Source organism: Felis catus, chromosome D2, assembly GCF_018350175.1.
Source record: "Felis catus isolate Fca126 chromosome D2, F.catus_Fca126_mat1.0, whole genome shotgun sequence".
Lineage (NCBI taxonomy): Eukaryota > Metazoa > Chordata > Mammalia > Carnivora > Felidae > Felis > Felis catus.
Window position 1 is genome coordinate 3,284,530 of NC_058378.1, and position 26,191 is coordinate 3,310,720.

Below are 26,191 nucleotides of genomic sequence, written 5' to 3' on the forward strand. Positions count from 1 at the left end.
TTCCCAGTGGACCCCTCTCCTCCTTCTCTTAAACCTTCACAGTGGTTGTCTGCAAAAGGTGTTATTAGTCACAAAGTTATTACAGGGACATGTGTATCAGTGCAGCTTCATGAAAACTCACGAGGGCAGGGATAAGCGAATCTTTCTGTAATGGAATGAATAGGAGTGCCGCATGAAAATACTGCACCAGATGGGATACGACCACAAAATACAGCAAGACTGTTCTCATGGCTTGTTTTCTTTATTAATAGATCCTGATGCTATGATAGCCTTCTTTTTAGCAGCCACATCGAGCGGTTGAGGCCCATTGCATTTGTATATCAGTAAAACATATTTTCGTTCATTTTTCTTTTCGGCTTCTTTGAGTTCTCATTTCATTCTTCAACTTCTTCACTTTTATTCAGGTCCTTGTTTCAAACTGAAATTATGTTGAATTTTTATGTGTATTTGTTATTGTCTGTCACACCCAGCTTACTGAGATCTGTAGGTTATACTAACTCCTTTTATAATTGATCTACTTTTTTTCTATCTGTAATGGATAATTTTCATGGGAGCTAGACTGAATGTTTTCTCATGTCTTAGAGATTTTGTTCAATCCCAGTACATGATGGTTACTTCTAGATTCCAAAGAATGGACAGTCTGTGCAGGATTTAATAATAAGTGGCCTGATAAACTCTGACTCCTCAACCTTCAGTGACCTCAATCAGCTATGCTCTGACGTGGAGAGAGCACTAGACGTTTGGGGAGGAATCCTGCAGAAAGGGAGTCATCCGCCTGAGTGAGAGCGCTTGCAGACTAAACTTACTTTCCATGCAGTGGCCAGGTTCAGAGTTCAGAGAAATTGGAGCCAGTTTCAAGGACAGAATGAGTAGCACTCTCCTGTTGCACTGCCCACACTTACGGGTGCCCTGTGCTACAGTGGGACCAGCACGGTGACAGAGTTGTAGGAAAGTCTGGCGTGTGTCCTCAAGAGTTTGAAGGTGAAGCCGAACGTGGCCAGACCAGTCCTGGTGCCTGCCTCTTGCCTTCAACATCCTGAAGCGGTTTTGTGATGGCAGCACGAGGAAGGGACAGGGTGTCCTACGGCACATTCACATTTTGGATGAGGGCATATCTCACAAGGCCAAGTAGGTGCCACAGAAGATGTAAGGCACTTGTGCCTCAGCCTGTATCTCCGCAAAGGCAGTTGCTAGAAGTCGGCAGAAGAACAAAGTGTCCATGTTAGACCATTTCCAGGTGGGGGTGGAATCCCCAATAACTCACAAATGCACTCTCTGACAGAAGCAGTGTCTGGTGTTCCTCTCAGGAGACCAAAGAGCAGATTAGTTAAGGAACATTCTGCTCATTTCTTTTAATTCTTCGTGCCCTAAATGTCCGGCTGCAAACCTGGGGAAGCCATAAACAGGAGGGAGAAGGTTTTGATTCACATTCAACTAGACCTTTTAGAACGTGAAAAATAAGTCACATTTACCACAGTTAAATGTGTTTGTAGAACTTAAAAATTTTTCAGAGGATCTCTTGAAAATTCCTAGGTGGCTGGAGATTGGCTGGAGTTAACAAGGAGTGGGAAAGGGGGTGGCAGGGGCCGCGTTTGCAGGAGGAAATGGGAGGGGGAAAACCTTGGAGTTCAGACCCACCCATACACCTGCTATATAGGAATTATGCAGACCTTGAACAGAGCCACTTTCTTCTGTAGTTGTGTTTCTTTCTCAAATATCTCAAAATTTTGTCAAATATCTGTTGTCAGGCTCCTAAGTGGCTCAGTCAGTTAAGCATCCGACTTCAGCTCAGGTCCTGATATCCCATTTGTGGGTTTGAACCCCATGTCAGGCTCTGTGGCTGACAGCTCGGAGCCTGGAGCCTGCTTTGGATTCTGTGTCTCCATCTCTCTCTGACCCCCACCGCCCCACTCACAATCTGTTTCTCTCTCAAAACTAAATACATGTTAAAATTATTTTTAAAAATCGTTGTCAACATTATTTGAATGTTGTTGATCTTGTTTCTCATATAGTAGGGATAATTTGTCTCTCACTCTCTCTCTATATATATATATACGTACACATATATGTATACACATATATATACATACATACACATATATTTACACATAGTTATATTTACTTATATAATATTTATTTATTTGGTCCAGTATATATAGCAAAAATACACTCTGAGTTTCTTTCCAATATATGGCAAACAATGAGGATCTAAATTCATAAGGTATGTGCTTTTTAATGAAAGTTCTAAGATAGTTAAAGGGTAATGAGAAACCTACAGAATACAGTACCCTCAACCATCGATTGAACATGACTTTTATTGCATTCATCTATCCAGGCTAAAATAAATCTCCACTTTTCTCAAACATGCTGTTTATTTTCAGGAGCAGATTGTTCTGTCTGACGTGTGTGTGTGTGTGTGTGTGTGTGTGTGTGTGTGGGCGCGTGCATTTGTGTTTTGCTGCTGTTAAATTTTTATGGTTTATAGAGTTGAACATTGCTTTGGGAGAGTTTCTTCTATAGAATTCAGGGAATAGATATAGAACTAGTTGACTGTCATTTCCAAATTAGTTATAGAGAGAACACAATAATTTTTAAATAAAAGAAATTAAAATTTGCTTCTATGCTAAATATGAACATATGTGGTTCACAAGGAGGTCCAAACAATACTAACGAAGGAGACGTGCTTATTCTCTGTAGCTTATTTGTTCTCCTTCCCCCTGTTGCTGTTTGTCAACTAACCCAGGAATTTTCCTGAAAGGATTATGAAACAGATACATAGATGTGCAGGGAAATGTTAGGCCCCTAGAGCAGAAGACTAATGGGCTGAAAAATGGAAATCAGTACTGGAGAAGGAGAGTTGGGTTGTTGGGAGGCCCACGATAGAAAACAAGGCAGGGGAGGACGCTTTCTGTGGTTGTTGTTCAGCAAGATAACACGGAGACAGTGCTGTCCCCAAAATCGAGATAATAAACCCATACCTTTTCCAGTGCTCACTGTCTATTCCCTGAGTTTGCTAAAGAAAAAAAATAAGAAAAAGATTAATCCATAAAACCTCATTCCTTATTCCATCTCCTTACTCTCAGTGCCTTAAGGCATTTTACTTTTTTTTCTCTGTGTTTCTTTATCTAGTAAGTGGGAAGGTGTTACTTCTGAGCAGACCCACCAAGTGCTTAGAAACCTATAACTGACATAACGTATGCAGGAATTCGCAAGTTAAAAATTGTTACGTATAGCGTTGTCCCTTCCATTTTCACTTGCCCCATGCCCTTCCTCCGCCAGCCCCCGTGGCCCTGGAGCCTTGTTTCAGACCCATCAGAGAGCGTCTGCTGAGGCCAGACCAGGTGGCACACATACAGCGCAGCGAGCTTGAATGTGTAAGACGTGCTGTGGTAGAACACCCGCGAATCAAACTCAGAAGAAAATGGAGAGAACCAGTGAGAGTTGTCCTTTGCATATGAATTTTCACAACAGTAACAAGTATAAAAAACAAACAAACAAAAACCCTCAAAGGCTTGTTTGCTTTAGATTTGAGAACATACGGCCGATTGACTAATTCTATGCAGAATCCCATGGTCTTAATTTCCCCTTGAACGGCCATTTTATAAACCAAGCAGCACATTTTAATCGGCCCATGGTCTCCTAGCTCCATCCACTACCTGGCCCGCCAAGCCCAGCGTAACCCCTCTCCTCTACGAGACAGGTGGGAGTCAGATCTGGAATCAGAGCTTACATCCAGGTAATAAATAAGTGCATAGACCTTATTTGCATCCTTTATGAACGGGGGTGGTATTTTTCACTCACTAGTCAATGTATTAGTGTGTGAGTTCCTTTTATAATGAAGTGGTAAATTTCTTAGCTGAGATTACACAATATTGGAATAATTATTAAGGAGTGCATTGTAATAAAAAGTGTCTTTTACCAGGTTTGAAATAAACTATTTTTAACTGACTCATATTAAAAATATAGATCCACCAAATATTCCTAATCAGGCCCAGAGACAAATAATTATGAAAATACATAGCAATTATGTGAAGTCTAGTTAACTATATTTCCCAATCTAGTCTTAAATTTTTCTAAGAAGAAGGCATTTCAGCGCTAGGGTGAGATTAGCACCAGGTTCCTTTCTTCAAGGGGAGTGTGTAGAAACACATGGCATGGAAAACAGAAGAAAGTGTAACACAAAGAAAGCATTTATATTGTGTATAAAGCATCTTTTTTTGATATTTTGACGATGGGTTTTTCCCCTGTGCTCTATTCTGACAGTCACTATTTCAGGTGCTTCAGATCTGCATTTCTATCACCCTCTTGACACCCCAAGACTCAAAATGTCCTAATTGGTCAAGTTAAGGAAGAACCCAAAGATTAAATGTTTCAGATAGTAAGATATCAGTTATATCAGATACCTGTTTTTTAAAAAAAAAAAGAATACATAATTAAAACAGCTTTGATAAATAATTTTTACCTCCTCAAGACTACTCTTTTGGTAGAGACTTATTTTAATCTCCATGTAGACAAGAATTCTGATGCCCTATTCAGACTCAGACCCCATCAGACGTTCTTGAAACAGTCTTTGTTTACTTTCAGTGGCTCTCTGTTTCGGTTTACTGACGTGAAAATGAAATGACCAGTAGATCCCTGTTTCAGTGTTGACTGAGTTAGTACACGTAAGGTGCTGAGAAGCGTGTCAGTATACAGTTACAGACACAGTGAGTAGCATCGCTTAGTACTGACGCCCTCTTGCCACTTTGGGACAATAAAACCTACATCTGTGCAAAGATCATTTTATAAATGGGACTCAATCTTCACATTAGTTTTGACCATTCAAACCATTTCAGCTCACAATTTCTTCGCACCCAAAACTCCTGTAACACCAAGTTAGACGTGATTTTCAGTAGGCATACAGTTAAGTCTAATAAGCTCCAAGACATTATGAGTAAGGATTATGAGTAACTTATTCTGTGAATGTTCTGCAAAATGAGCAAACATTTCTAACAGATTTTAACTTGATAAACTAGCGATGTCTTCCAATATGAGTAGTACATGATGCCCAATGTCACATGATCACAACTAAGCCAATGGTTCTTGAAACTCGCGTTGATATAAAGTGCTTTGGATTTCAAGCATGTTTCTGAAATGCATTATGCTCGCAAACCAAGGTTTTACTGTAAGTGGTTTCAGATAGGTGTCCACATAAATAGCTACTCAGGATAAGGGGGAAGTGTTGCATATTTGGTAAATAATGGATTTTATTTAGCATCTATTTAGTTAGAGTGATTTTTCCTCCCTTGTCCTCTAAAGAAACCATTTAAGAAGTTGAGGCAGCTAATAATATACCCAGTTGCCGGATATATTGCCAAATTTTGGAGTCTGTTGTTTTGGTGTTTGTTTGTTTTTCGATGTCAGGCATTTTGAAAATTGTTTTCAGTTCAAGGCAAAAGACAGAAAGCTGGTTTTGTGAACCAGGGAGGGGTTTGCTGAAAGCACATGGCCACGTTTATGAAGGCGGTGCTTTGTGTTTGTAGCCTCCCTCCCCACCTGATGCAGGGGATGGTGTGTGTGTGTCCACAACACGACCTGCAGCTGATTTTGTCCAGCACATGGCTGGATGCTCTTGGGTTGATGTTTGCTGATTTGAGTTCTTCTCTTTTAGAAATTCCCCTATCCTTTGCTTTGGGTGCCTGTCCACTCTGCAGGGTATGCACAGCAGTGTACCCTCGATGCCCCAGTGGGAGGGAAGGGATCTTGTTCCAAACAAAGATTATGCATTTTTGTGATGGCTAGAAAAATGCATGAATTTTCCCAGGAACAACAAAATTCCTTTTTAGGAATTCCCTCCTCAATTTAGAGCCCATGTTTACTAGCCAGAAGGGAGAAAAGAGGCCTTGTTAAAATTTTCCGTGTCTTAAGTCAAGACGTTATGGGTTTTGACAATACTGTTCTCTGGTCCACTGTTAATAAGCATTCTCTGTGGATCAAGTGGTAATCCATTTCTTCTAGTGCAAACCAGGGTTGGGGAAGGGGGTCCCGGTGGACACAGAGGTGTGCACTTTAATATCTTCAATTATTAGACTACCATACTTTGTGTTTTTTCCACAAATGATAAGCAATTTTGAACTCAGGCTTGTAATAGATTATCTATTTCATCATAAAGACATACGTGGTAAATACCATTAATGGTATCCAAAGCTTAATAAGTACTTAATAAATATATTTCTTTTATGTTTGGGAAGCAAAATGTATATGAGCTTTCCCTTTTTCCTTACAGCATATTTGGTGTGTAGGTTAAAGAAAGGCAGAAGTAGCATAAAAGGTGAAAACATATATAAATATCAGTTAAATAAACTTCCCGTGTGTGTTTAAAATTTTAATGAGTTTTGGGGCGCCTGGGTGGCGCAGTCGGTTAAGCGTCCGACTTCAGCCAGGTCACCATCTCGCGGTCTGTGAGTTCGAGCCCCGCGTCGGGCTCTGGGCTGATGGCTCAGAGCCTGGAGCCTGTTTCCGATTCTGTGTCTCCCTCTCTCTCTGCCCCTCCCCCGTTCATGCTCTGTCTCTCTCTGTCCCAAAAATAAATAAACGTTGAAAAAAAAATTAAAAAAAAAAAAATTTTAATGAGTTTTTTAAGAATTTCCAGATCTATAATGGCCCTTGGACTGTAACTTCTCAAATCATTTCTTATTGGTATATATGCCTTAACTCTTTAATATTTCAGAGAACCATGCTGTTAAGTTCTATGTTTTTTTAATATTTTCTTTTCTTTAGAATATTTATTTTGTTCATTAATAAATTGTGTTTTCTGAGTAGTAAACCAAATATATTATATATAAAGGTCACTGCTTTGGCTTCCATTATAATATCTAACTTCGTTATAAGCCAGGCTGACTTTACTCTTTTCAGTTAAGTTTGTAAAATAATAATAATAATAATAATAATAATAATAATAATAATTCAGTCAACAACCATCATTAAATCAGGATGTGTGTTCTTTCTGGTTAGTGTTCTAGTTTATTCTTATGACCGACTTGCCTTTCCTTCACTGTATCTGCTGTACCGAATTCTAATACCCTCTTTCTGCTTTGTGTCTGTTTGTAGCTTCTAGGTTGCCTCGGGTTAGAAAATCAGAAAAATGAACTTGGGAGAGTTGCATGATACACAGGGTTAATGAGACCAGAATAGAGGTCTGAAATAAAGAATGCTCTAGGCTTTCAGTAGGTATTTCCTTTTATTTATTTATTTATTTATTTATTTTTACTTTATTGCCAAACTTTATTATTTATTTTTTAATTTAAATTCCAATTAGTTAACATGCAGTGTCTTAGTAAATTCTGGTGTAGAATAGTGATTCAACACTTCCCTCCATCACCCCTTGCTCACCATGGCAAGTGTGCTCATGAATCCCCATCACCTGTTTCACACATCCCCCCACTTCCTCTCTGGTGAACATTAGGGAAGAGTCCATTTCTTGGTGTCTCTCTCTCTCTCTCTCTCTCTCTCTCTTTCTCTCTTGTTTTTCTCTTTGCTCATTTGTTTCTTAAATTCCTCATGAGTGAAATCATGTTATTTGTCTTTCTCTGACTTATTTCTCTTATCATACTCTCCAGCTCCATCCATGTTCTTGCAAATGGCAGGATTTCAACAGATTTTTCTTGACCACCTACCTTGGTATCTGTCCTCTGTAGCTTCTGTACAGTTCGGGCAACATGGCAGCTACTCACCATACTGACCAGCCCCAGAGGTGCCAGGAGACTGAACTTAATCTAGGTTGTGTGGTGAAGCTTCCTTACAGAAGGAACATTTTAGCTGAGATCAAACAAATAAATAAAATTAGCTAGAAGAAGAACAGTGGGGAAAGCAAATCGCAGGCAGATGGCATCATAGATAAAGGCTTCACAGTATGTAGCAATCTGTTAAGAAGGTGGGTGAGGCTGGGCCATGGGGGGCCAAGAGACATATGGTGTGAGACAGAGCTGGAGAAATAGGAAAGAAGTGACATGAGTTACTCAAGAATTTATAGTCCATGGTAAAGATTTTATATTTAATACTAAAATCATCAAGGAATCTTAAAGAGTTCTCAAAAGGCATATAAATTTTAAAAAGGAGAGTGTCAGGGGCACCTGCATGGCTCAGTTGGTTAAGCAACAGACTCTTGATTACAGCTCAGGTCATGATCTCACAGTTTGTGAGTTCAAGCCCCACGTCAGGCTCCTACCTGACCGCATTAGCGCAGAGCCTACTTTGGATTCTCTATCTCCCTCCCTCTCTCTGCCCCTCCCCTGCTCTCTCTCTGTCAAAATAAATAGACTTTTTTTAAAAGGAGAGGGGCAGCAAATAAATACATATATTGTTTCTCCCTGGTCCCTCTCCTAGATCCAGTGCTAGTATTGAGGGTAGTTTTAATTGTTCACATCAATTTTGTCCTAATAAAAATCAGATGTGTTCTCAAGAGCCCTGTCCACAGCCACAGCGTCCCAAGCAATACCGATTGATTGCAGTGGTTAACAGGAAGAATGTGTTTTCTGTCTTGACCTAAAAGAGTGAAACGTAACAAAATTGTGGTGTGTGTGTGTGTGTGTGTGTGTGTGAGAGAGAGAGAGAGAGAGAGAGAGAGAGAGAGAGAGAGAGAGAGGAGAGGAGCGATCCTTTTCACCTGTTGTTAACTCCAGAACTTTTTTCTAGAGACAGAAGTTGTCAGAGGCTGATCGTAGATAAGTAAGACAGTCCGGTACACATTTGTCAGGTGCACATGTGTGTGTGTAAAATTGCACACTGCACTGTCTTTATTAGTTTATTTCTTACTCCATTTTTAAGAAAGGAGAAATAAAATAAGAAAGGAGAAATAAAATTTGATGAGTAAAGCTTACAGCATCAGTGTTTGTGTTATAAGGTATAATGAAGGCTATTTAAAAAAAGCACAATAGATATTAGTCAATATAAATAAATGTATAAAAATATTTTCATGTGAGTTGTCTTGAAAGATACTCCCATCTTACACTGAATTCCTTTGAAATCGTCTCTGAGATAATATGTGCAAATGTTTACTGGAATGCTCTTGGAATACGCACCTGTAAGGAAGTGAGGCAGGCAGAGCGGGGCAGAAGGGATGCTCACCAGCAATGTGGATGCGACCTTAATGAGGCTGCTAGGTTTAGAAAAACAAAAACGAAACAAACAAACAGGATGTCTAGTTGAATTAGCATTTTAGATACACAATTCAGAATGTTTAGTGTAATTCCCAAATACTCCATGGGGCATACTTACATTAGAAGTTATTGGGGCGCCTGGGTGGCTCAACTGGTTAAGTGTCTGACTCTTGATTTTGGCTCAGGTCATGATCTCACAGTCCATGGGATCTGGCCCCATGTCGGGCTCTGTACTGACAGCCTGGAGCCTGCTGGGGATTCTCTCCCCCTCTCTCTCTGCCCCTGCCCCAGGCACTCTCTCAAAAATAAATAAATTAATGAAATAAAATAACATAAGAAAATAAAAAAAAATTCTTTGTTGTTTACCTGAAATTCAAATTCACCTGGGAATGCTGTGTTGTATCTGGGAGCCCTACCCTGAGTCCTCAGCCACTCCTACTGGACGCCCATCAGATTTGTCCCAAATCCAGATGAAAGGGGTATGCATTTGTTTGTATTCCTACATTAGCAGGTCGTGGGCCAATGGCCAACCTCCTGAAATGTTGGGCAGGTTAGTTCCTCTTAGGTGCCTCAGGACTCTTCTTAGTGAAGAGTACAGATGTGAACAGTGCATAGCTTGTTCATGCTAAGCTCATGAAATGGGTGTGTTCACATGAAGAGAGTGTTTGGGTGGTCAATCACATTATCTACTGAAGTAACCGCTCTTATGTCAGTGTCCACAGTGATGGGGAGGTAATGTTTCCATCTTGGCTTTGTTTGCTTGTTTTGTGGTTTCGAGTTTGTTCTTTAAACAGTCAATTTTCCAGTTTTGTGTCTGTTCCAGAGAATTGAGGATTTGTAGCTACAAATGGCTATTACAGTATAGAAGGAGGAAAATTTATGCTGATTTGCTTGGAGGATTTCCTCTCTTTAGCTTTTACCAAGGCAGGAAAAATTAATGAAAATGTATGTATACATTTATATAGTTTTGGTCGATTGGATTTCTTGGTGAAAGTAAAAGACACTATACTGCTTGTTTTATCATGAAAGAGAAAAGAGAAATATAAAATTCAGTATTTGTGGCACAAAAATAATTTTAAATGACCCCAGACTGTTTGTTACATAAGTGACTTAATTTGACATCCCCCTAGAAGTAAGAGAGGACAAGTCTGAAAAAGATACAAAGAGTGGCGTACTTAAGAAAAACAAAACGAAAACAGCAGGTGATAACCATGGGCTGCACTAGACCGTCCATAAAGTGAACACCCAGGTTTGATGAGATATTATAGCAACAAATCTCTAATTTTATAAAAATACTAGTTTTTATAAAACCTTATTTATTCTTATATGGCTATTAAATTTAAAAGATGGAACTTTCTACAATTTTCTATTTAGTCAAACATTAGATTAAGCAAAGTACATTGCACAAGCTCAACAAAGGTGGCTTTTGCTGTTTCTTATATTGTCATTACAGTCATGTGGAAAAACTACTACTTTAAACACTCTGTAATCTCTTACTGCGTCTTATCAAGTTAAAGTATCTGAAAGCAGCTATGTTTTGATACTGAACATAAAAGAATTGCCCTAAAGCAGGAAAAGCGAATTCAAAGTCAGCATCCTCCAGGCCCACCAGACCGATGATACAGAAGACCATGGGATTATGGTGAAGACCCAATGTGAAGATATTCTAATTTAATTATAAAAATAAGAATCTACTTCAAGAGTTGCCAAACTTGAGTCAAGACAAGCGGTGGATCAGTTTGCACCTCTTGAAAGGGAGACCATCGGAGACCTGTATTCATTACCGGTTTGGAGATGTGGCATGTAAAACGTGGTTAAAGCCATCACAAGATGTGGAGATGTCCTAGATAGCATTTCCTTGCAAGAGACAGGAACTCACTGAAGTTTGCCTTAACAGAGCAGAGGTCAACCGAGAGGATGAAAGAATTTCTTGGACTCCTAGAAAATGGAGAATGATTAGATGGGTGCCCACTCCTCCCTGTTTCTGAGTCTGCAGGTTTCTGGTCTCTGTCCATCTGTCCATGTCCTGTCTGAGGCTTGACCCCTGTGTGGGGCTCTTAGGAGTGAGTCCCCTTAAGTTGGTCCGTGGCTTTGGGTTGCTGTGATACCACTTCTGGTCCCATGCTGGTGGATCCTGGTTTAAATGCCTACAATTAACACACCAGATTATCCCATCTCCTGAGTCAAATTGTTGAGAAAAAGTCCACTCGCTCTGCTTCCCTTTGCATCCGGCTTCCATTCCTATCTTATCATCAGAGCCGTCACCAGGGAGCAAGTTCCTGTGAAACAAACTGGACCTGCTCTAAGTCACGTGCCGCATCACAATGGTGATTAAGATATTTAAAGGTTCCATGTGCTGGAAAGATTACGACATCCGCTCATTATGTAATTCAAAACCAAAATATTTTGCAACTATAAATCACTCCCTTGCTGAAGCTAAATAGCTAATTCCTGTCTCAAAGTCCTGGATAAGACTGTGAAAGTTGGGCCTCTTTAACTTCCTGTATGTCTGTACATCTAGGGCCCTACATGTGGAAGCGAATCCCAGCCTGCTCAGAGGAGGCCCACACAGGCCGGTCACTTGTTCAGGCCTAATTTCATTCTATCTCTCAACCTCCATCAACGTTCCTAAAGAGAGGCCATCCCTGTACTGACAGAGAACACAGATTCTAGGTGTGTCCTTCCCTAATGGTAAGGTGGGAATAGCTTCCTTGAGCAGAGAAGATCCAAGTATAAACTGAGCACTTACTCCACTCTGTTCTCTTCAGACTGAGCCTCCAACAGGCTCAGACTGCATGACTGCCTCACTAGGGCCAAAGTTACCACATACGGTCCATGCCTTTCCTAGCTCCCTTCATCCAGACCCTCTTTCTATTTCCCCGCCAACATTTCTCTGCTTCTTCCCACTCTGCCTTTTCTCTCCTCCTACCTCCTGATGTTGGCAAGTTAAATTAAAGTCAGATCCCTAATTCATTCCAAGGGAACGATGGGTGGGAGTAAGGGGATAGTATTAGGTAAATGTGCAACTGTGCTGTCCTACTTTTCCCTTTCCTTAGCTGGGAATCGTCAGCTTATCTAGTAACCAACAGAAATGTATGCAGTTTCTCCTGGTGATCTGGTGGCAGGGTGGCCCCTGGCCTATGTGACTCCAATCCTGAACTTGCAAATATTGCCTGCTGAATCAGACACTACAAAAGAATGTTGACCTGCTGCTACAGAAGTTGGAAGAGTCACAGGCCACCACCTTAGAAAATATGCAGAGAAGAAACCTCAGGCTTAGAGGGAAAATGGCTGTAAGGAGATGTGAGGCCAAACAGAGAAGACTTACGGTACAACAGGATCGAGAAGGAGGAAGTTAGGCAGATGGGATCTGTGTCCCTAAGTTTCCTATGGTTCTCAATTACTCCATGCTACCGTTTAATGAAAATCCCCACTGTTTGTGGACATAGAAGGCAGACGATAAACTCTTTGATTTATAGACCATGAGCGCATGTGCAGATGCACAGAACATGAAGTGTCTGTTGCTCTGACTGGCAGAGGCAAGATAAGTCTGGAAGGTAAGGCTATGCTCCTCCAGTGACGCTAGTCAAATCCAACCGGAGGGTTTGATGTGATCTTCGAGTGGTTACTATAAATCTCTATCTCTCAGCCGGGGGGGCAGTTTGACTTTCTAGGGGATATTTGGCAAAGTCTGGAGGCATTCGTGATGGTCAGAAATCAGGAGGAGGGCATATTAGCATCTAGAGGCCAGAGGTGCGCTAAACATCCTGCAATGCAAACAGTCCCCTCGTAATGAAGAAGTCTCCTGGCCCCAAATGCCAATAATGCCACTGCTGGTGAGCCATGCTCTAAATTGTCTCTACTTCCTTAACCGATAATGTGTGTGACGTGACACGTGTAATCGACAGTAAACAGTATTTTACTGGACATGTACCAGGTGTCCTTCTGAGAATGTCACATGCACTAGGTCAGTGCATGCTCACAACGGTATAAATTAGGTCACACTGTCATGCTCATGTTACAGACGTGCAGATTGAGACACAGAAGAGGCAACATGCTGAGGAGGACATAGCTAGCCCGTGATGGACCTGTGGGTCGTGCCAGGGAGCCTGGCTCCAGAATCCTGCTCTTAGCCAGTCTGGTGACAGGAGTCGCATTCTGCATGTTGTCTCCCTTCACTTCTCTCCACGATCTTGCAACCGTAAGAGAAGTACGTCTACAAATCTGGAGCTATGGAAGAACTCATGATTCTAGGAGCTTCTCAGAAAAGAGGAGCTTTATGCAGTGTGCAGGGCCCCACCACAGGTGCGCTAGGCTTTATCTGCAAAGCTAAGTTTTGTGGGTTTTTTAGTGAAAAGATAACTCATTCGTTGGTCATTCCCAAATCTGTGTTAACTCAGATTTATGAATAATCAGATTTTTTAAAGTTTTTTCATTAATTTTGAGAGAGAACGAATGAGAGAGTGAGCAGGGGAGGGGCAGAAAGAGAGGGGGCCCCTGAATAATAAAATTAAAAAAGAAAATATAAGAGTGTGTGGTTCAGTAGGTTGAACATCTGACTCTTGACTTCAGCTCAGGTCATGATCTCACATTTCATGAGTTTGATCCCCACGTTGAGCTCTGTGCTGACAGCACAGAGCCTGCTTGGAATTCTCTCTCTCTGTGTCAATCTCTCTCTCTCTCGCTCTCTCTCTGTCCCCCTTCTCTCTCTCTCTCTCTCTCTCTCTCTCTCTCTCTGTGTCTCTGTCTGTCTTACTCTCTCTCTCTCTCTCTCTCAAAATAAATAAATCAACTTAAACAAAAAGAAAATATAGCCTCTAGCTCAAATCATTAAAGCTTTAATTGCTTAGGTCAAAGGTATAAGTAGGTGTGTTTATAAGACATTTTACACTAAGAGACTAATGTTTTACTCCTTTGTACTTTATTGGAATATATGCTCACTATTTTTATTTTATAACATCCATGTGAAAGTTCAATAGTAAATGGAATTTATTTTATATACTCTAGTGTTTTAATATACACTAATGCCTAAATGATAATAGTAGCTATTTTTTGTATTATAATTTTCAGAGGCAAACTCTAGTCAGAATCCAAATATTGATTTCATGTTATTGAAAAGCTACAGTCAGAGACTTTTTAAAAAATATTTCACTTATGGTTTCATCCAGTTGAAATCGTCTCATATTTTAGCTTATCATTTTTGGAATAGCATTCTGAATTTTTTAAGTAAAAACAAGAACATTATTTTTTTTTCATGTGATGCTGGTGTTCAATGCTTCAATGATAATTCCTACAGATGTAATATTTAATAATAGACAACACCATTATTCAGTGAGGCACTAACTGCAATGGCAGAAAGTTAACTACAGGTACAGTAATAATGCAGTATGAGAAGCAAGGTGCTTCACATTTTATGACGTTCCACGTCCAGAGCAGAAGCCCATTAAATCCCAGGCCTACCCACGATCATATCTACGCCATTCTGTATTGGCACACTTGTGTCCCACTGGCGATATGTGAGCAGTGTCCATTTGAAAATATTTATGCACGGGGGCCCCTGGGCGGCTCATTCAGTTAACCGCACGACTCTCGATTTCGGCTCAGATCATGATCTCACCATTCATGGGTTCAAGCCCCACATCTGGTTCTGTGCTGATGGCACAGAGCCTCCTTGGGGTTTTCTGTCTCCCTCTCTCTGCCCCTTCTCTGTTGTGCGTACTCTCTCTTGCTCTCTCTCTCTCTCGTGCGCACAGTCTTAAAAATAAATAAAAAACCTTAAGAAAATATTTCTGTGTCTAATCTCTATTAGGAAAAGTGCACTGGTTTCTGCTGGTGCTGAGCATATTAGGAAAGCCGGTGCCCTCTTCTGAGATGGGCCTCCACCCTCCACCTGCCGTGGCCGCTGGGATGCAGGCCAGCATCGTTCCCTGCTGATGGGCACGTGGTGCTCTCTTACTGCCTCTCTCAGCTCGCACGCCTACTCCTTTGCTTCTGTCCTCCACACGCAGGCAGAGTGGGCTCTGCAGGACCCAAGTCTGACCCCTGCACCCCTCTCCTGTGCTGGGTCACTCAGGAGCTCATTCACTCACTCAGGACGCCCATTCCTCCAACCCCATCACTTCAACTCTACTGGTTCACTCTTCTCCAGCAAAATGGCCTCTTTTTTGCTGTTCCTCAAATGTCTTGGGCTACTTCTTTTCTTAGGACTTTTTTTGTGAGATCAAAGTTTCTTTGTTTTTGTTGGTGTGGTTTGGCTTCTTTTACTTAATTCAACTTAGTTAACATATAGTGTAATAATACTTTCAGGAGTAGAACCCAGTGATTCATCACTTACGTGTAACACCCAGTGTTCATCCCAACAAGTGCCCTCCTTAATGCCCATCACCCAGTTAGTGTATCCCACACCTCTCTGCCAGCAACCCTCAGTTTTTTCTCTCTCTGCATTTAAGAGTCTCTATGGTTTGTCTCCCTCTCTGTTTTTATCGTATTTTTCCTTCCCTTCCCCTATGTTCATCTGTTGTGTTTCTTAAATTCCACATATGAATGAAATCGTATATTTCATTCTCTAACTTGGCATACCAAGCCTCCAGTTCTATCCATGTAGTTACAAATGGCAAGATTTCATTCTTTTTGATTGCCGAGTAACACTCCATTGTATATGTATACCACATCTTTATCCATTCATCCATCAATGGACATTTGGTCTCTTCATACTTTGGCTATTAACGATAGTGCTGCTATAAACATTGGGGTGCATGTGCCCCTTCAAAACAGCATACCCGTGTCCTTTGGATAAATACCTAATAGTGCAGTTTCTGGATAGTAGGGTAGATCTGTTTTGAGGAACCTGCATACTCTTTTCCAGAGTGGCTGCACCAGTTTGCATTCCCACCAGCAGTATTTTTATACTAGCTGTGCCCTCTGCCAGAAGCATTCTTCCTCCAGATCTCCTGGCCAAGCCCCCCGGAGGCTGCAGCTTACGTGAAATCCCTTTGGTATCTCTCAGAGAGTAGACATCCCATGACAGGAGGCTGTTTTATGAAGAACCCTTTTTTTTTAGTTTTGTCTTTTTCAGAAATAAAGTGTTATGATGGGCAACCTATTAAGTAAATAAAACATGACAGGAATGCTGTACCTGTCTTAATTTTACACCTTTTCTGCAAATAGCATTCTGTATACCCATCACCTGTTGTTTGCTAGAAACTTCTCAAGATTTCCATCTCAGCAATATGCATATTGAGTTTATGCCTTCTGATGACAGTCTATTCAATGCCTTTTATTTTCTAACTCAGGGTGGTTTACTTGCACCTGTCATTCCCTTAGGTTCCTAGAGAAACAACTTCAAAGAGCCAGATTCTTTGTACCTCCTGAAGACACCTTTGCTCTTTCCCTCCTAACAGCTGCAGGAGGGCTCTTCTGCATTTACTCTACCTCGCATTCCTTTTCCTCTTCCAGGGCTTTGTGGTAAAAACTTCACTTCTGCTCTGCCATCTGGTTTTACTATTTTTTTTTCTTTATTCATCCCCCAGTTGCCACTTCTACTGATTATCCCCAGCAGGATGAAGCATTTTTAGTCAAATTCTACTTAAAGGGAATGGATGGTTGGGGACAGATAACTGTACAGTGTTGGGTAGTATTTATTGGAAGGCAAATTCGTTGAATTAGAAGAGATAAACATACTACTGAACAGAATATCTGGAATCAGGAATTTGGCAAGGTATTTGGGGTAACACTTTTATAATGTAGAACAGGAATTGGTACTTAAATTTTTGAACTCTCAGGGTTGAGTTGAGCAAAGTAATCAGAGTTTGACCAAGTAAAACAATGAGTCTAGGGTCCACTGGGTGGCTCAGTCGGTTAAGCATCCAACTCTTGATTTTGGCTCGGGTCATAATCTCAGGGTTTATGGGTTCGAGCCCCACATCAGACTCTGCACTGAAAGCACAGAACCTGCTTGGAATCCACTCTCTCTGTCTTTCTGCTCCTCACACTCTCTTTCTCTCGCTCTCAAAAAATAAATAAATTTAACAAAAAAACAATGAGTCTAGTTAAGAGAGTTCTGGCATCAGTCCTGTTTGCCCCATGTAAGGGCCCAGAAGCAGAAACAAAAGCGAATGAAGGAATTAGAAGTGGAGTAGCACTTACAGTTGTTGACTTTATATTGGGGAGACATGGAGAAGAGTTTGGGAGACATCTGTGTGCTGAACAAAGTCTGCTTTATGAAAAGGTTGGAGTTGGACTTCAGTTGTGAATGTGTGTGTGTGTGTGTGTGTACTCACACAGAGGTACACTCATGTGTATATTGTGTTTGAGTATGTACATACATCCACATGAAAGTACATGCATGCATAGTGTGTGTATGTGTATGTGTACCCACGGAGTAGTACATGTATGCATATTATGTGTGCACATAAACCCACACGGAAATACATGCATGCATGTTGCATGTCTGTGTACATGTGTCCACATAGTAGTACATGTGTACATATTATGTGTGTACATACACCCACATGAAGCACACACGTTTGAGTATGTACATGTACCCACGTGGATGCACGTGCATGCATATTGTATGTATGTGTACATGCACCCACACAGAAGCACATACATGTGTGTGTATTATATGTGTGTTATATATGTCTAGAGTTCTAGATCCAGGTAAAGTGCCTTGATAAATGTAGGTTTTCCAATAATAGGCTCCAGTAATACTTACATTGTAGAGTTCTGCGTTTGAGTGCATTAGAGACTAGGTAACCTGGGACCCAGAAGGAACTCATCTTGGACAAACAGGTAACCAACCATGACACTTACTTTTCTTCTTTGGTTACCAGCCACCCTCTGTTCTGAGCTCCTGTCTCCTTTACCAGCCATGTGCCTTCATCCCCAAACCTACTCTTCTGCTTACCTCCTGAGAGCTTTGCTTCATGCGCTTCCATCATGCCCCCAGGTCACTATTAAAGGTGAATAAACAAAAGTTTTGGCCCCGAAGAGTCGAAGAGTCGAATGGCCAGTGTGGTGTATTCCCCCGCTATCCATCACTGAAGTGCAAATGGAAAACCAACAGCAGATTCAGCCCCACATTGCTACAAGCCAATGGAGCCAACTCCCTTATTGCCGTTAGCTGAAGTAGAGGTCAGAGAGCAAGACAAATAATCGAGTCCAAGGAATGAGGGTAAACTGAGGATATGACCATGATGGACTCAATACTGGTCTCTCTGGTGAGTCTTATCCATTCAGCTAAGCTTCTGGTGTGAGTGCTGTGTGACAGGCATGTTCTCAGATGCTGGGAATCCAGAAGTGAATAAGACACAGTTCTTGTAATCAACACACCTACCGCCTAGTGTTGTATGAAGAGTATTAGTAGTTATCCAGAAATGCTGTGGCCATAATGGCAGCAACAGCCAGCACTTACCAGGTGTTATCCCAGACACAGTACAGGAGACAGACCTGTAGCTATGATATGACTTCCAGTGTATAAATCTGGACACCATGGGTAGAGAGTGTAAGTAGCCTTCCCAGGATCACATTATTAGTGAATGATAGGGCTGTGAGTCAAAGCCAGCAGTCTGATGCTAGATCTTAAAGGCTCAATACTTTCTAAAATATCATCTACAGCTTGGTCTTCTTATTGGTTTTTACAAGATCAGTGATACTACAGTTGTCCCTTGTATCTCTTTCAGTTCTGATTGTGTGAGTAAAATGATTCTGCACATACAGTGGAAGCTGGTGTTTCAAATCTGCTAGAAGATAAAGCCTAGTTCATCAGTTTGTAAGTGTAATGGGCCCTGTATGTATTGGAATACAAGCATGCCTGTTGTTAAATATTCTATTATTAATGCCCCACTACCTGTGCAGACAGCATGGATCAACCTGGAACCTTTGAGTAACTTCCAGAGTTTTCCATAGTGCACACACATCCACACACACACGCGTGCACACACACACACGTGCTCTTGGACCCTGTATACCATTTCTCTGTAAGTTCTACCACGTGTATGTAGAGCAGCACTACTCTGGCTCTTTCTGTAATTGAAGCCTGCAGAGCCCAGCAAATCAGACCCTCGCTTCTACAATGCCAGCTCCGCCAGACTCATTATTTTCTCTCTTTGGCTCACAGTGGGACTGTCACTTCTGAAAGTCTCTGTTGCCTTTGCATTTCTAATAGAATCCTCACGAAAATTTACATTTTAGCCTCACTTGCAGGAGCCTACCTTCAGGGTTTGAAGTAAAGGTAATCATATTATTGTATCTTCAGGAGGCTTCCTGCTTCCGTTTTCCTCAGAAATTTTGTAGATGGTGAGTTTCTTCAAAAAGTGAACAGACTATGTGGAAATAGATAAAACAGGACTCTGAGTAATTTATTCCAAAAGAAAGGTGTTTCTGTGCAATTATTTACATAAATGCTAGCATTTCAAAAGCTTTTATAATACATACAAGAATTATTAAATGCATCGAATATTCCCAGCTAAGTATTTTCTTTGAACACATGATTGCCTTTGAATGCTAGCTCCCAGAGCTGCACAGTCAAGCAAAGCCTAAAAGAGATAAATGAAAAGTCATGGCCAAATTCAAAGGCATGATCATTCTGCATCCCGACTTGCTTTGTTAAGAAAGGTAAGTCAGGGAGCTGTGATGTGCTTTAAGCAATCAAATGGAAAGACGAGACCAATTTTCCCCTCAGGATTGCGCACATATAGGCAAACATACCTGGATATGCAGGTAGAGATCTCTTCTTCACACCCATTCCTTCCCAGGCTTTCAGAGGCAGCACACTTTACGCCCTTATTATTAACCCATCCCTCTTCTCATCCCTGCTCAACAGTGGAGATTGTGTCTACGTTCTATTTTGATAGATGCCTTTATGCGGGATGGTTATAGTTGTGGGATTCCCACAGGCGTGTGTGAAACTGGGTACGAGATGGGCGATGGTTTCAGGAAGACTAAAAAAGCAGTCGGACATGTTGTAAGTGGTGGTAGCCATAAATACTATCAGAGTATTTCGAGTATGAGGCTGCTCATGTCCCCAGCGGGGGCCAGCTACTCCTGAAATCAGGTACTTCTCCAGGATTACTGACTCTGTTCCGTATCACATGTTCCTTGGCAGAGAGCTTCCACCTCTAGTCGTTCATATCCGACAGAATGATTTTGTGTGAAATCTGTCATGTTGGTCCTTCCAGGGACCTTGGTTAGGAAAAAGCAGAAGTCATTCTGGCTACGTTAAACAGAAGGGGTTTGTTGAGTGATATAAATAGCTCACATATTGGAAGGGCAGAAGAGGCCGACTCTGTTTTGACCTTTCAGAAGCAAGTTACAAAATTACAACATAACAGGACTGCCGTAGGAACTTCCACCTTGATGATTCGAAATCCTGCCTCCACAGTTGCTAACTGCACAAGCGCACATTTCTGCTGTGATCCAGACCTGCAGACACACGTGCCTGTCACCTGCTTTTCCTCTTATAATCCCTTCTGAACAATGTCTCGGGCAAGAAGCGTCTTGTCAGAGTAGCCTCACCACGCTCAGAATCCGAGCTACAACTCAGTCTTTTAAGTACGGTTTTTAGCTTCTCAGCGTATGCATTTCAGGAACATGCGAGAGAACGCGGCTGGAATAAGGACCAGGTGAGCTTAGTCAGTTCAGCTGTCACTGGCTGGCCTCTGTCTCTTCTATGTGATGTAAGTAGAGTCCAGGTGACATGCAACAGTGTGTTAGCCTTTGTGGAAATAACAGACTTCCTTTTCAAAACCACCTGGACTGTGATATTCATTAGGCAAATTATTAATGTGGAATGCATAAGCTTTGTTGTTACACCCATGATACCAGCACATACTTTAAAGAAATGGTATAATCTCTTTGTCACTCTATATGTAGACATTAGTCAATGCTCATCTCTATGGTAGTACTCTTTTAATGTTTATTTCCTTATTTTGAAAGAGCATGCAAGCAGGGGAGGGGCAGAGAGAGAGGGAGGGAGAAAATCCCAAGCAGGCTCCGCGCTGTCAGCACGGAGCCTGACGCAAACATGAGATCACAACCTGAGGGGAAATCAAGAGTCAGACGCTTAACTGATGGAGCCACCCAGGCGCTCCTATGATAATACTTTTAAGAGAGGGGATATCGCTGTTGTGGAAGAATATCATCATCTTGTAAACATCACTAAAACCTCTACATAGTGCATGTCCATATGTAAAGAAAACAAGCGTGCACGAGTTAGTTTTAGCATAGTTAGTTACGTTCTTAAATACACTGAGAGGTGCTGCTCAGAATTATCATTCAAGGAAGTAAGCTTTCTGTTTTCTTTGCCCCTTGGCTCCTTTTCTTTTGTAGAGATCGATCAATTACAATACAATACAATACAATACAATACAATACAATACAATACAATACAATAATGAAATTTCAAAAACTTGGAAGCTAATTTAAGGGCTCAGGAAAGAAAAATATAATCCTGGATCACTTGTTACCATCGGTGACGCAAGTGGATAACTGTAGTCTTATTTTTCTGTGAGATAAATCACCTTTGTAAATCTTTTTAGTAAGGTGAGAAGTTGGAAAGACCCAGCGTTCTAGAAAAATGATGTAACAAACTACTTTTCACTCAAGGAGTCTTACAACCCTGAATAGTGTCTGTGCAATGTGAATCAAATGCCATGACGAACCCCCATCAGCTCATTACCTGGCTTCGACAGTGACCAAAGTTCTGCTATTTTTTTCAACTGTATCTTCACCTTTTTCCCACCTCCCATGTGATTATTATGATAATGGCGATTTGAACTTAGATTTACTACATTGAAATGCACAAGGGTTAATTATACAATTTTGACCCTTATATACAGCTGTAACTGTAACAACAGCATGATTAAGATCTAGAACATCTGTGTTCCTCTCAGGAGTTCCCACCAGCCCTTTGCTGTCATCCCCACACCCCTCCCCAGGTAACCACTGATTCCTTTTCAATCACTATAGATTAATTTTGCCTCTTTAAGAATTTCATATCATTGGATATCAATTACTTCATATGGTTATTAGCCACTCACACGTCTTCCTTCATGAAATCTCTTTCAAATCTTTGGCCCGTTTACAAAATTCTTTTCATATTGTTTGGTTGTATCTTTATTCCAGATACAAGTTTTTTGTTAGATACAAGTTTTGCAATTATTTCCTTCCAGTATATGGTTTATGTAGAGATGTCATTTGAAAAACAAAATTTTAAATTTTGAGAAAAGTCTAAATTTTTTTTAATGATTGTTGCTAACGTGTCCTGCCTTAAAATTGTTGTCTCAATTCAGGCTATGAAGATACTTTCCTCTGTTTTCCTCTAAATGCCTTGTAGTTTTGACTTTTACACTTAGACCTTGATCCTTCTTACATGAATTTTTGTGTTCAGCAGGAGGTAGGGATTGAGGTTAAATTTTGTTTTTCTTACGGATACCCCGCTGCTCCAGCCATTCACTGAAAAGATTGTCTTTGCTCCACTAAATAAATTCCTTTGAAGTATCGTTGGAAAGGCAACTGAGGGTCTTCTTCTTGGCTCTGTTCCAGGCATTGCCAAACTATGACTCATGGCCTCAAACTAACAGCAGTGGATACATATTTAAAGTGTTATCACAAAAAAAAAGAAGAAGAAGAAGAAGCAGTAACAGATATCTCATATTTTAGGCCCACAGAGCCTAAAATATTTAATATTTGGCCCTTCACAAATTTGGGCAATCCTTGATCTAGCCTGTTCAAGTGATTTGTTTGTCTACCCTTTGCCAATCTCTCCTTATTTCTGTCCCTTTATGGTCCTTATTAAAGTCAGATACTGCAAGGCCTCTAGTTTTAGTCGTCCTTGCCGAGACTGTTTTGTCTATTCTAGGTCATTTGTGTCCTCATGAAGATTTTTAAGTCAGATTATTAATTTCTATAAAATTTGGCTGAGATTATAATTGAGATTTCATTGAATCTATAAATACGTGGGTTAAATTGCCATCTTAAGAATACTGATTTTTCCAAACTATGAACACGGCATATCTCCCTATTTGCGTAGATTTTCATTACTTTATTTCAGCCACATTTGGGTGTTCCCAGGGCTGAGGTTGTACCGTTCTTTTTTAAATGTGCTCCTAGGTTTCCTGTGCTTTGCGTGACGTTGTCAATGACATCTTTTTAGACGTTAATTTTCTATTTTTTCTGTTTATAAGATTTTCCTCATCATCTATGTTTGAGCATTTACCTTGTGACCTGAGACCACGTGTAGCTTCCTTATAAGTTCTAGTAGTTACTTTGATGATTTTGTAAGATTTGGCATATACACAATCATGCTGCTATAAACAGGAGACATTTGTTCCTCATTAAATCCAATGTCTTCTGTTCTCTGCCTGTTGGCGCTGGGAGTGGGAAGACAAGGCTGGAGGCTGTTGTCACCTTGCGGATGTTAGTTGTGGCTTTGTTTTGTTTTTTACATGTTGCTCATCAGATTGAGGAAGTTACCTTCCTCCTAGGTGCCGAATTTTTTAATAGTGACAGTGTCTAATTTTGATAAATTAATATTCTATGTTGTTTGAGATTTTTTTCTCCTCCATTCTGTTAATAGGTTTTGATTTATTTTAGTTCTTAAACGAACCTTCCATTCCCAGTGTAAAAACCATGCAATGTATATCATCCATCATGTGTATTGGAATCATGCGCTTCACCAAGGTCACATGCTCCCACACAGAACTCAGAAGTACCCATGTTTACTTACAGGACCACTGTCAGGACAGCCTGTGTCACACCAATGTCCCCGATAGGCAGGGACAGAGGTGTAAGTGGGATCTTCAAGTACTCTGGACCCCCAGCACTTGTGGGTAAGAAGGGACTCAGGCTGAACTGAAGCATGTCACTTGCAAAATCCAGTCAGCAAATATGTATCAAGCACCTATACTGCACAAGGCTTTACGCAGGGACGCAATTAGGAAATAAATTAATGGCTGGCTACATGATCATTGGCAACGGTCCATACCTAAAAATTCAATGTTGCATTCTGAAATAAATTTGTTGTATCCTATGCATTTTCCTCTTCTCCTCTTCTTTCATTATCAGCCAATATCCAAATACATTGTTAGTTTTTTAACCCCTTTAACCACATAACTTGTTTTTTCATCCTATAATTGTGGTATACAATATAACTTTCTGTTCAGGGCAGTGTTATTTCAAATATCATTCTATCACCATGTATTGAACTAAATCACCTACAATTTGTTGTAATTTGGCAACAGCAGATAAAAGACATTCATTTTTTTTAATGTTTATTTATTTTTAGAGAGAGAGAGAGAGCATGCGTGTGGGTCTGTGTAGGGAAGGGGCAGAGGGAGAGAGAGAACACCAAGCAGGCTCTGCGGTATCAGCACGGAGTGCGATGCGGGATTCACACCCATGAAGCGTGAGACCACGACCTGAGCTGAAATCAAGAGTCAGATGCTTAATGGACTGAGCCACCCAGGCACCCCACCATTTTCCTTTAAAAAAACAAATGAACAGGGGCGCCTGGGTGGCGCAGTCGGTTAAGCGCCCGACTTCAGCCAGGTCACGATCTCGCGGTCCGGGAGTTCGAGCCCCGCGTCAGGCTCTGGGCTGATGGCTCAGAGCCTGGAGCCTGTTTCCGATTCTGTGTCTCCCTCTCTCTCTGCCCCTCCCCCGTTCATGCTCTGTCTCTCTCTGTCCGCCCAAAAAATAAACGTTGAAAAAAAAAAAAAAAACACGCACTTGTCTTAAGTTTTAAAAAGTTACTGAATTTTAGTCTGCATAAGAAGAAATGCACAATACTTAGTAAGTTTTCATGAAATGTACAAAACTTCGTAATCACTGCCAATTTCAGGAAGTACTGAATGCCCTGTACACATTCCTTCCAAGATGCTTACTCTTGCCTTCACAAGTAACCAGCCCCCTGATTTCTTGAGCTCTAAGATTATGTTTAACTCTACATTCATTTCTCTGCTGTATAAATCCCCCTGTATGATTATAAAAATGAATGTATCCGTTCTACTAAGGATGGCTGTGTCCAGTTTGGGACAAATATAAATAATGCTGCTATGAACATTCTTGTATGTGACTTTGGCTGTACATGACACTCATTTTGGTTGGGTACATCTACCTGGCAATGTAATACATGTGTCACCAGATTTGCCTGTGTTCAACTCTAGGACTTAATGCCGAATTGTTTCTCATAATAATTTTACAAATTTACACTCTCATTAGTGTTATATAAGCAGACCGTTCCTGTCAGTACTTGCTATAAGTAGCCTTTTTAATGTTATTCATTTTCCTGGTGTTTGAATTATATGATTATGAATTTAGTTTGCATTTTTCTGATTTAAAAGATGAGCAGAGTGTCTTTCCATATATTTATCGACCTTCTAATATCTTCCTGTGGGATATGTCTATTAAGATCTTTTTCCCATTTTGTTAACTTCGTGGGTTTTTTTTTCTTTCATTCTTTCATTTTTCTTATTGAATGTTAATTCTTTATATGCTCTGGACACAAGACTTTATCAGTTATGGATCATTCCATACACTGGTTTGGTATTTGGTATTTTTATTTTCATAATGCAGCCTTTTGATGGCATTATCAACCTTTGATAAATTCTTAATTTTATTGCAGTACATTTTTTCTGTTCTTTTCTTTGGTTTAGTGGGTTTTGTTTTATGCTCAGGAAGCTCTCAACCTCTCCAAAGATCTTGAAAATATTTGCTTATCATCTAGAGGTGTTCTTTTTTTATCTTTCACATTTATGTTTATAATCTGTTCTTTGCTTTTGTGAGGTAGTAGTCAGATTTCATTTATTTTAAATACCCAGGTTGAAGTGGCTCAGCATTGCAAATCCCTTATGAGTGAGTCTCTATCTAAACTCTATTTTGTTCTCATTTACCATTTGCCAACCCCTGCCCCCAAGCCGTGCAGTCTCGATTGCTGTAGCTTTAGAATCCACATTGATACTTAGCACGGCAGATTTCCAATGTAGTTGGCTTCCCTCAAGCTGACCTTAGACATACTTGGCACCTTGAGATTTTATACAAATTTTATTTTTTTTTAT

At 40.6% G+C, this 26,191-nt stretch overlaps 1 protein-coding gene across 7 annotated transcripts in view; it reads left to right on the forward strand.

Annotated features, from left to right (window-relative positions):
* Positions 1–26,191, forward strand: part of PCDH15 (protocadherin related 15) — a 1,549,353-nt gene that overhangs the window by 960,387 nt on the left and 562,775 nt on the right. Inside the window, exon 2 of one of the 7 annotated variants that reach the window (XM_045040942.1) lies at positions 18,818–18,906. The exons of the other annotated variants lie outside the window; for them this stretch is intronic. The gene's annotated coding sequence lies outside the window, so the exon portion shown is untranslated. The remainder of the gene's footprint in view (positions 1–18,817; positions 18,907–26,191) is intronic. 7 annotated transcript variants of the gene reach the window in all.